Below are 10853 nucleotides of genomic sequence, written 5' to 3'. Positions count from 1 at the left end.
AGTTTGGTTAAAACTGCTATGGTTAAATGGTAATCACCGCCTAAAGTTTACTACAATAAACTTGGCCGTGCACTGGTGAACAACACGAACTTTACTAGCGCCAAAGAGTTTGTCTGGGGTGATTAACTAAGGAAGGACTATGATCCTGGAGGTTTTGGAGCATAATGGAGCAAAAACTAATATAGTTGCTTTGTAACTCACACTATGGGTCCAGAATCAAGATCAAGATGGTTCACTCACATAGAGTAACCACTTGAGATGAAATTTGGCAGGGCTTGGTGATTTGGCCAGATAAAGGTGCTGTAAAAATTTCATACCAATTGGTTGTACCAAAATGGTACTTGCTTCACAAACATCTTCACTGAACAGAAACTTGCAAAATTTCTATAGAAATATTGGCTAGGTGAACTGGTGCCACATTTCATGGAGAGAAGTTATTTGGGTAGGATAACAGCCTGGTAATTTATCACTATTTTTGAAGCAATATAAATGTCACTTGCTTCACAACCTGAAAATTTTACTAGAAGTAAAGATTTGGTCCTGTGCTCACATAGATGATTGGGTGGGGCTGAAATTTGTAGGACTGGGATAATATGAGCACAAGAAGAGGCATGCAAAATTTCAACTCATTTGAATAACCCTAGCTAGCACTTCCTTCACAAAGGCTTCCCTTAGACATGAACTTTGAAAAATCAATGAGGAAGCTTGGCTAGGCAACTGAAGTTGAATTTTGGCACAGGTTAATTATTTGGATGATATATCATGCCCAAAAAGTTTGGGGGCAAATGGTCAAAGATAAATAGCACTTGCTTCACAATGTGCCATTTAGGACAGAATAGGAAATGAATTTATTGAGCATGATGAGAAATATGGCCAATGAAATATTTTGCCATATTTGAGGAAGATATGACCCAAACAATTTATAAGAATTATTTGGGGATTTTTGGATGGACAGAAATATGGGTTGCTTCACAATCTAGGGCAGATAGAGTTATTCCTTTAATAGGAAAAGGAGTATTCCCTAGAAAAAGAAATTAGGGTTTGGTCAAGAAGTGGAGTGACATGATCTTGGCAAAGTTTTAAGAATTATGAGCCACTTGGGAGGGGGAATGAAGATGATTTCCCAGGTGACAAGGCCACAGAATCACTCCAAAAAGAAAACCAGAGAAAAAACCAATTAAATCAAAAGAAAAAGAAAAGGGCCAAAATCCAGGCTGTTACAGGGAACACGGTATTTCAAAAAAAATCCTACGATCACACAAGATCTATCTAGGAGGTGCATAGCAACGAGAGGGCAGAGTATGTCTACGTACCCTCGTAGACCGAAAGCGGAAGCGTTAAGAAACGCGGTTGATGTAGTCGAACGTCTTCGCGATCCAACCGATCAAGTACCAAACGCACGACACCTCCACAATCTGCACACGTTCAGCTCAGTGACGTCCCTCGTACTCTTGATCCAATTGAGGCCGTGAAAGTGCAACTATCGCTGGGTGGTTTTGGTAATTCCTAACAACATATAACTCATTGAGCTAATACTATTTCAAGATAAATATTTCAGGAAAGCTCAATGATTGTCATGGCATGGATTAGAAATGTGGACTCCCTAAAAATGCTAAGGACAAAAGATTGGCTCAAGCTCTAAAGCTTAAGACTCTACATTTTACCTTTTAGTGATCCAAGATCACATTGAGTCCATAGGAAAAGCCAATACTGTTAAAGGGGGATGAGGTGTTGCTTAATGGGTTACTTGCTTAAAATGCTTAGTGATATGCTCCAAAACCCTCAAACACCTTCTCATATCCACATTTGTCCCAAACTAAAAGTCAAACTCGGCCCCACCAAAACTTTCCATCCGGCACCACCGAGTTCAGTTGACATAGCCATTGCCACAAAACCCTAGTCACTTCGGTCTCACCGATAGGGATCTCGGTCTCACCGAGATGGGATTGGAAACTCTCTGTTTCCCTTCGTAATGTTTCGATCTAACCGAGATGAGCGATCGGTCCCACCGAGTTCGCAATGCAAACTCTCTGTTTCCCCTTCGTAACGTTTCGGTCCAACCGAAATGAGCGAATCGGTCCCACCGATTTTGTGTGACCAACTCTCTGGTTAGCTTATTACCAAAATCGGTCCCACCGAGTTTGTGTAATCGGCCTCACCGAGATTACGTTATGCCCTAACCCTAATGAAATCGGTCCCACCGAGTTGACGTGTCAGTCCCACCGAAATCCTAAGTTCATATTTTGAATTGAATCGGTCCGACCGAGTTTCACGATTCGGTCTCACCGAGTTTGGTAAATTGTCTGTAATAGTTAGATTTTGTGTGGAGGCTATATATACCCCTCCACACATTCTTCATTCATGGAGAGAGCCATCAGAACATGCCTACACTTTCAACATACATTTTCTGAGAGAGAACCACCTACACTTGTGTTGAGGTCAAGATATTCCACTCCAACCACATAAATCTTGATCTCTAGCCATCCCCAAGTTGCTTTCCACTGAAATCATCTTTCCACCAAATCCAAATCTATGAGAGAGAGTTGAGTGTTGGGGAGACTATCATTTGAAGCACAAGAGCAAGGAGTTCATCATCAACACACCATCTATTACCTTTTGGAGAGTGGTGTCTCCTAGATTGGTTAGATGTCACTTGGGAGCCTCCGTCAAGATTGTGGAGTTGAACCAAGGAGTATGTACGGGCAAGGAGATCGCCTACTTCGTGAAGATCTACCCTAGTGAGGCAAGTCCTTCATGGGCGATGGCCATGGTGGTATAGACAAGGTTGCTTCCTCGTGGACCCTTCGTAGTTGGAGCCCTCCGTGGACTCGCGCAACCGTTACCCTTTGTGGGTTGAAGTCTCCATCAATGTGGATGTACGATAGCAAAACCTATCGGAACCACGCCAAAAATCTCCATGTCTACATTGCGTTTGCTTCCTCCAAACTCCTTCCTTTACCTTCATGTGCAATGTTTTACATTCCGCTTCTATACTCTTAGACTTGCATGTGTAGGTTGATTACTTGACTAGTGCTAAGTTGCTAAAATCTACAAAGACTTATAATTGGGAAAAAGCTAGATTTTTATTTGGTCAAGTAGTCTAATCACTGATATGTCTCCAACGTATCTATAATTTTTGATTGCTCCATGCTATATTATCTACTGTTTTGGACAATATTGGGCTTTATTATTCACTTTTATATCATTTTTGGGACTAACCTATTAACCCAGAGACCAGTGCCAGTTTCTGTTTTTACCTTGTTTTAGGGTTTCAAAGAAAAGGAATATCAAACGGAGTCCAATTGACCTGAAACTTCACGGGACTCATTTTTGGAAGGAAAGAAGCCCAGAAGACTTGAAGTGCACGTAAGGGAAGCTTCGAGGAGGCCACGAGGTAGGGGGCACGCCCACCCCCCTAGGGCGCGCCCTCCACCCTCGTGGGCCCCTCATGGCCCCCCTTACGTACTTCTTCCGCCTATATATATCCATATACCCTAAAAACATCCGAGAGCACAATAGATCGGGAGTTCCGCCGCCAGAAGCCTCCGTAGCCACCGAAAACCAATCTAGACCCGTTCTGGCACCCTGCCGGAGGGGGCAATCCCTCTCCGGTGGACATCTTCATCATCCCAGTGCTCTCCATGACGAGGAGGGAGTAGTTCTCCCTCGGGGCTGAGGGTATGTACCAGTAGCTATGTGTTTGATCTCTCTCTCTCTCTCGTGTTCTTGAGGTGGTACGATCTTGATGTATCGCGAGCTTTGCTATTATAGTTGGATCATATGATGTTTTCTCCCCCCTCTACTCTCTTGTAATGGATTGATTTGCCCCTTTGAAGTTATCTTATCGGATTGAGTCTTTGAAGATTTGAGAACACTTGATGTATGTCTTGCCGTGCATATCTGTGGTGACAATGGGATATCACGTGATTCACTTGATGTATGTTTTGGTGATCAACTTGCAGGTTCCGCCCATGAACCTATGCATAGGGGTTGGCACATGTTTTCATCGTGATTCTCCGGTATAAACTTTGGGGCACTCTTTGAGGCTCTATGTGTTGGTTGAATAGATGAATCTGAGATTGTGTGATGCATATCGTATAATCATACCCATGGATACTTGAGGTGACATTGGAGTATCTAGGTGACATTAGGGTTTTGGTTGATTTGTGTCTTAAGGTGTTATTCTAGTACGAACTCTAGGGCTGTTTGTGACACTTATAGGAATAGCCCAACGGATTGATTGGAAAGAATAACTTTGAGGTGGTTTCGTACCCTACCATAATCTCTTCGTTTGTTCTCCGCTATTATTGACTTTGGAGTGACTCTTTGTTGCATGTTGAGGGATAGTTATATGATCCAATTATGTTATTATTGTTGAGGGAACTTACACTAGTGAAAGTATGAACCCTAGGCCTTGTTTCCTATCATTGCAATACCATTTACACTGACTTTTATCATTAGTTACCTTGCTGTTTTTATATTTTCAGATTACAAAAACCTTTATCTACTATCCATGTACCACTTGTATCACCATCTCTTCGCCGAACTAGTGCACCTATACAATTTACTAGTGTATTGGGTGTGTTGGGGACACAAGAGACTCTTTGTTATTTGGTTGCAAGGTTGCTTGAGAGATACCATCTTCATCCTACGCCTCCTACGGATTGATAAACCTTAGGTCATCCACTTGAGGGAAATTTGCTACTGTCCTACAAACCTCTCCACTTGGAGGCCCAACAACGTCTACAAGAAGAAGGTTGTGTAGTAGATATCAAGATCTTTTCTGGCGCCGTTGCCGGGGAGGTGAGTGCTTGAAGGTATATCTTTAGATCTTGCAATCGAGTCTTTTAGTTTCTTGTTTTATCACTAGTTTAGTTTATAAAAGAAAATTACAAAAAAATGGAATTGAGTTTGTCTCATACGCTTCACCTTTTTAATATCTTTCGTGAGTATGATGGTAAGGAAAATTGTGCTCAAGTGCTAGAAGAAGAAATCTATAAAATGTTTGGCACTAAATATGTGAATGATTAGCACGATTGCAATGTTGTTAGTACGAATTCTTTGAATATCCATGATACTAATGATGATTGCACTAGTTATGATGAAAATGTCTCCTATAAATATGTCAATTTTTGTGGAGTGCATTGGGTTTGTCAGTACGCCCCAAATAGGGAAGATAGATATTGCAAGAGGCATAAGTACTTCAAAACTAAATTGTTGCAAGGAAGGTTAGATGAATGTGCTGAAAATTTAAATTATATTGGCCATACTTGTGAGCTTTGTAATGAACATGATCATTTCAATACCCAATGCAAATTGTTTCATGATCGTATCGTGTCCAAAAATTGTGATGACTTGATTTCCCTTGCACATAATAATGAACTTAGTTTTCTTATGAGTTACGAAGAAATGAAACGTATAACTAATTATCTTCCAGAATTTACCCGTTATAAACTTCTTGGATTTGATCTAGAGGAAACTTATATGTAATGTGCGGTGAATTGTATTGAAAATCCTTATATTGCCAACTACATAAAGAAAAGAAAATAAATAGAAGATGAAGAGAATACTAATGAAAGGGAAGAAACTTCCCAATATCCTCCTATTATTTCTTATGATGAATCAGGTAACGAGGAGGAGCCTCCTCCTATTACTATTGTGCCTCATGAAAATATAATTATGGAAGATAATGATTCTTCTTATGATCTTGAAAATATTTTTGGCACTTGCTTGGAAGAATATGATAATTGCTATACTATTGGTGCTATCCATACTATTAATGATGAGAGTGATTATGCTTATGATATGAAAAGGCCCAAGCTTGGGATGCTATGTTTGATGAAGATGATGTTTTTGAGAATATATTTGCTGCAATTAATGTTTGTCCCAAGCTTGGGGAAGCTATGATTAATGAAGATGATATTTTTAGTCTCCCAAGTTTTGATATGCAAGTTTATAATGATGATAGCATGCCTCCTGCCTATGATGATTATTGTGATGATACTTATGCTATAAAAAGTAGGGATTATATTTATAAAACTTGTCATGATTATGATTACCCCTTATCTGAACATTACTCTTTTAATGTGGAAACAATTTATAGTATTCGAGTCTCTTATGATACTCCCACTATTCTGGATGAGAAGAATTTTGCTAATGTGGAGAGTAATAAAATTTCTATGCTTGTAGATCATGAAAAGAATGCTTTAGGTGCTGGTTATATTGTTGAATTAATTCATGATGATACTGAAAATTATTATGAGGGAGGAAAATATGCTTGTATGAATTGCAATAATATCAAGTTTCCTCTCTATGTGCTTAAAATTTTGAAGTTATGCTTGTTTTACCTTCCTATGCAAGTTGATTCTTGTTCCCACAAGTTGTTTGATCACAAAATCCCTATGCATAGGAAGTGGGTTAGGATTAAATGTGCTAGTCATATTATTCATGATGCTCTCTTTATGTTACAATTCTTATCCTTTATGTGAGCATCATTAAAATCATCATGCCTAGCTAGGGGCGTTAAACGATAGCGCTTGTTGGGAGGCAACCCAATTTTATTTTTATTCCTTGATTTTTGTTACTGTTTAGTAATAAATAATTTATATAGCCCCTGTTTAGATGTGGTTTTATGCTTTTAATTAGTGTTTGTGCCAAGTAGAACCTTTGGGAAGACTTGGGGAAAGTCTTTTTAATCTTGCTGTAAAAAACAGAAACTTTAGCGCTAACGAGAATTGCTGCTAGTATTTATTGGAGAGTGCTATTTAGTTAATTATTTTTGAAGATAATTAATAGATACATTCCTCAGGTCCATAAATTTATTTGAGAATTTTATGAGTTCCAGAAGTCTGCGTTAGTTACAGATTACTACAGACTATTCTGTTTTTTACAGATTCTGTTTTTCGTGTGTTGTTTGCTTATTTTGATGAATCTATGGCTAGTAAAATAGTTTATAAACCATAGATAAGTTGTAATACAGTAGATTTAACACAAATATAAATAAAGAATGAGTTAATTACAGTACCTAGAAGTGGTGTTTTGTTTTCTTTCGCTAACGGAGCTCATGAGTTTTCTACTTTAAGTTTTGTGTTGTGAAGTTTTCAAGTTTTGGGTAAAGATTTGATGGACTATGGAATAAGGAGTGGCAAGAGTCTAAGCTTGGGGATGCCCAAGGCACCCCAAGGTAATATCCAAGGACAACCAAAAGCCTAAGCTTGGGGATGCCCCGAAAGGCATCCCCTCTTTTGTCTTCGTTCATCGGTAACTTTACTTGGGGCTATATTTATTCGCCACATGATATGTGTTTTCATTGGAGCGTCATTTCATTTCATTTTTTTTGCTTGCTGTTATTTAGAACAATGTTTTGCATCATTTATTTCAATAAAAGTGGCATTGATAGCCTTTACTATGCCTATTTTAGAAGTCCACATGTTGCTGTTTGAAAACAGAAAGTTTACGCTGTTGCAATAATTCCCTAGAAAAGTCAGAATGTGATAAAATGTTGAAACCTTTTGCATATTAAGCTCTGATAAATTTACTACAGTGTGAATTTTATTTCATAATTTTTGGAGATAGGGAAGTATAGATGTTGCTGCATTCTTTACGGACTGTCCTGTTTAGGCAGATTGCTGTTATGTTTGCATTGTTTGCATATGTTTGCTTCTTTAATGATTCTATTTGAGGATAGTACTATTAAATATGCAGAGGAATTTAGTATGCAATGTTGAATAATAATTTTAGTGATTTGCTACAGTAGAGTATAATAAGGTTTTGGCAATGGTTTATACTAACTTATCTCACGAGTCCTTGTTGAGTTTTGTGTGGATGAAGCTCTTGAGATTTAGGGAGACCGTGATATGAGAGGAATTAAGGAGACACAAAATCTCAGGCTTGTGGATGCCCAAGGCATTCCAAGATAATATCTCAAGAGGTCTCAAGCGTCTAAGCTTGGGGATGCCCCGGTTGGCATCCCACCTTTCTTCTTCAACAACTATCGGTTAGTTTCGGTTGATCCTAAGTTTTTGCTTCTTCACATGATGTTTGCCATTCTTAGAATGCCATTTTCTTTAGTTTTGCTTGATGTTTGAATAAAATACCAAGATATGAAATTATTAAATGTTAGAGAGTCTTCACATAGTTGCATAATTATTCGACTACTCATCGATCTTCACTTAAATCTTTCGGAGTAGTTTGTCATTTGCTCTAGTGCTTCACTTATATCTTTTAGAGCATGGTGGTAGTTTTAGTTTGAAGAAATAGATTAACTATCATGCTTCACTTAGATTATTTTGAGAGTCTTAAATAGCATGGTAATTTGCTTAAAATCCTAATATGCTAGGTATTCAAGAATAATAACATTCTCTTATGAGTGTTGAATACTATGAGAAGTTTGATACTTGATAATTGTTTTGAGATTTGGAGATGGTAATATTAGAGTCATGCTAGTGAGTAGTTGTGAATTTGATAAATACTTGTGTCGAAGTTTGTGATTCCCGTAGCATGCACGTATGGTGAACCGTTATGTGATGAAGTCGGAGCATGATTTATTCATTGATTGTCTTCCTTATGAGTGGCGGTCGGGGACGAGCGATGGTCTTTTCCTACCAATCTACCCCCCGAGGAGCATGCACGTAGTACTTTGTTTCAATAACTAATAGATTTTTGCAATAAGTATGTGAGTTCTTTATGACTAATGTTGAGTCCATGGATTATACGCACTCTCACCCTTCCACCATTGCTAGCCTCTCTAGTACCGCGCAACTTTCGCCAGTACCATAAACCCACCATTTACCTTCCTCAAAACAGCCACCATACCTACCTATTATGGCATTTCCATAGCCATTCCGAGATATATTGCCATGCAACTTTCCACCGTTCCGTTTATTATGACACGCTTCATCATTGTCATATTGCTTGCATGATCATGTAGTTGACATTGTATTTGTGGCAAAGCCACCGTTCGTAATTCTTTCATACATGTCACTCATGCATCATTGCACATCCCGGTACACCGCCGGAGGCATTCATATAGAGTCATATTTTCTTCTAAGTATCGAGTTGTAATTGTTGAGTTGTAAGTAAATAAAAGTGTGATGATCATCATTATTAGAGCATTGTCCCAGTAAGGAAAGGATGATGGAGACTATGATTCCCCCACAAGTCGGGATGAGACTCCGGACAAAAATAAATAAATAAAAGAGGCCAAAGAAGCCCAAATAAAAAAAGAGAAAAGAGGCCATAAAAAAAGAGAAAGGCCCAAATAAAAAAATGAGAGAAAAAGAGAGAAGGGGCAATGCTACTATCCTTTTACCACACTTGTGCTTCAAAGTAGCACCATGATCTTCATAGTAGAGAGTCTCTCATGTTATCACTTTCATATACTAGTGGGAATCTTTCATTATAGAACTTGGCTTGTATATTCCAATGATGGGCTTCCTCAAAATGCCCTAGGTCTATATGAGCAAGCAAGTTGGATGCACACCCACTTAGTTTCTTTTTGAGCTTTCATATACTTATAGCTCTATTGCATCCGTTGCATGGCAATCCCTACTCACTCACATTGATATCTATTGATGGGAATCTCCATAGCCCGTTGATACGCCTAGTTGATGTGAGACTATCTTCTCCCTTTTTGTCTTCTACGCAACCACCACTCTATTCCACCTATAGTGCTATATCCATGGCTCATGCTCATATATTGCGTGAATATTGAAAAAGTTCGAGAACATCAAAAGTATGAAACAATTGCTTGTCTTGTCATCGGGGTTGTGCATGATTTAAATTTTTTGTGCGGTGAAGATAGAGCATAGCCAGACTATATGATTTTGTAGGGATAGCTTTCTTTGGCCATGTTATTTTGAGAATACATGATTGCTTAGTTAGTATGCTTGAAGTATTATTATTTTTATGTGAATATTAAACTTTTGTCTTGAATCTTATGGATCTGAATATTCATGCCACAATTAAGAAGAATTACATTGAAATTATGCCAAGTAGCACTCCGCATCAAAAATTCTATTTTTATCATTTACCTACTCGAGGACGAGCAGGAATTAAGCTTGGGGATGCTGATACGTCTCCAACGTATCTATAATTTTTGATTGCTCCATGCTATATTATCTACTGTTTTGGACCATATTAGGCTTTATTATTCACTTTTATATCATTTTTGGGACTAACCTATTAACCCAGAGCCCAGTGCCAGTTTATGTTTTTACCTTGTTTTAGGGTTTCGAAGAAAAGGAAAATCAAACGGAGTCCAATTGACCTGAAACTTCACGGAACTCATTTTTGGAAGGAAAGAAGCCCGGAAGACTTGAAGTGCACGTAAGGGAAGCTTCGAGGAGGCCACGAGATAGGGGGCGCGCCCACCCCCCTAGGGCGCGCCCTCCACCCTCGTGCCCCCCCTGACGTACTACTTCCGCCTATATATCTCCATATACCCTAAAAACATCCGAGAGCACAATCGATCGGGAGTTCCGCCGCCAGAAGCCTCTGTAGCCACCGAAAGCCAATCTAGACCCGTTTCGGCACCCTTCCGGAGGGGGCAATCCCTCTCCGGTGGCCATCTTCATCATCCCGGTGCTCTCCATGACGAGGAAGGAGTAGTTCTCCCTCAGGGCTGAGGGTATGTACCAGTAGCTATGTGTTTGATCTCTCTCTCTCGTGTTCTTGAGGTGGTACGATCTTGATGTATCGCGAGCTTTGCTATTATAGTTGGATCTTATGATGTTTTCTCCCCCCTCTACTCTCTTGTAATGGATTGAGTTTCCCCATTGAAGTTATCTTATCGTATTGAGTCTTTAAAGATTTGAGAACACTTGATGTATGTCTTGCCGTGCGTATCTGTGGTG

The sequence above is a fragment of the Triticum urartu genome, chromosome 7A (assembly GCF_056163025.1).
Source record: "Triticum urartu cultivar PI428250 chromosome 7A, HENAU_Tu73, whole genome shotgun sequence".
NCBI classification, from domain to species: Eukaryota; Viridiplantae; Streptophyta; class Magnoliopsida; order Poales; family Poaceae; genus Triticum; species Triticum urartu.
The sequence above is the reverse complement of the archived record's forward strand: the minus strand, read 5'-3'. Positions refer to the sequence as shown.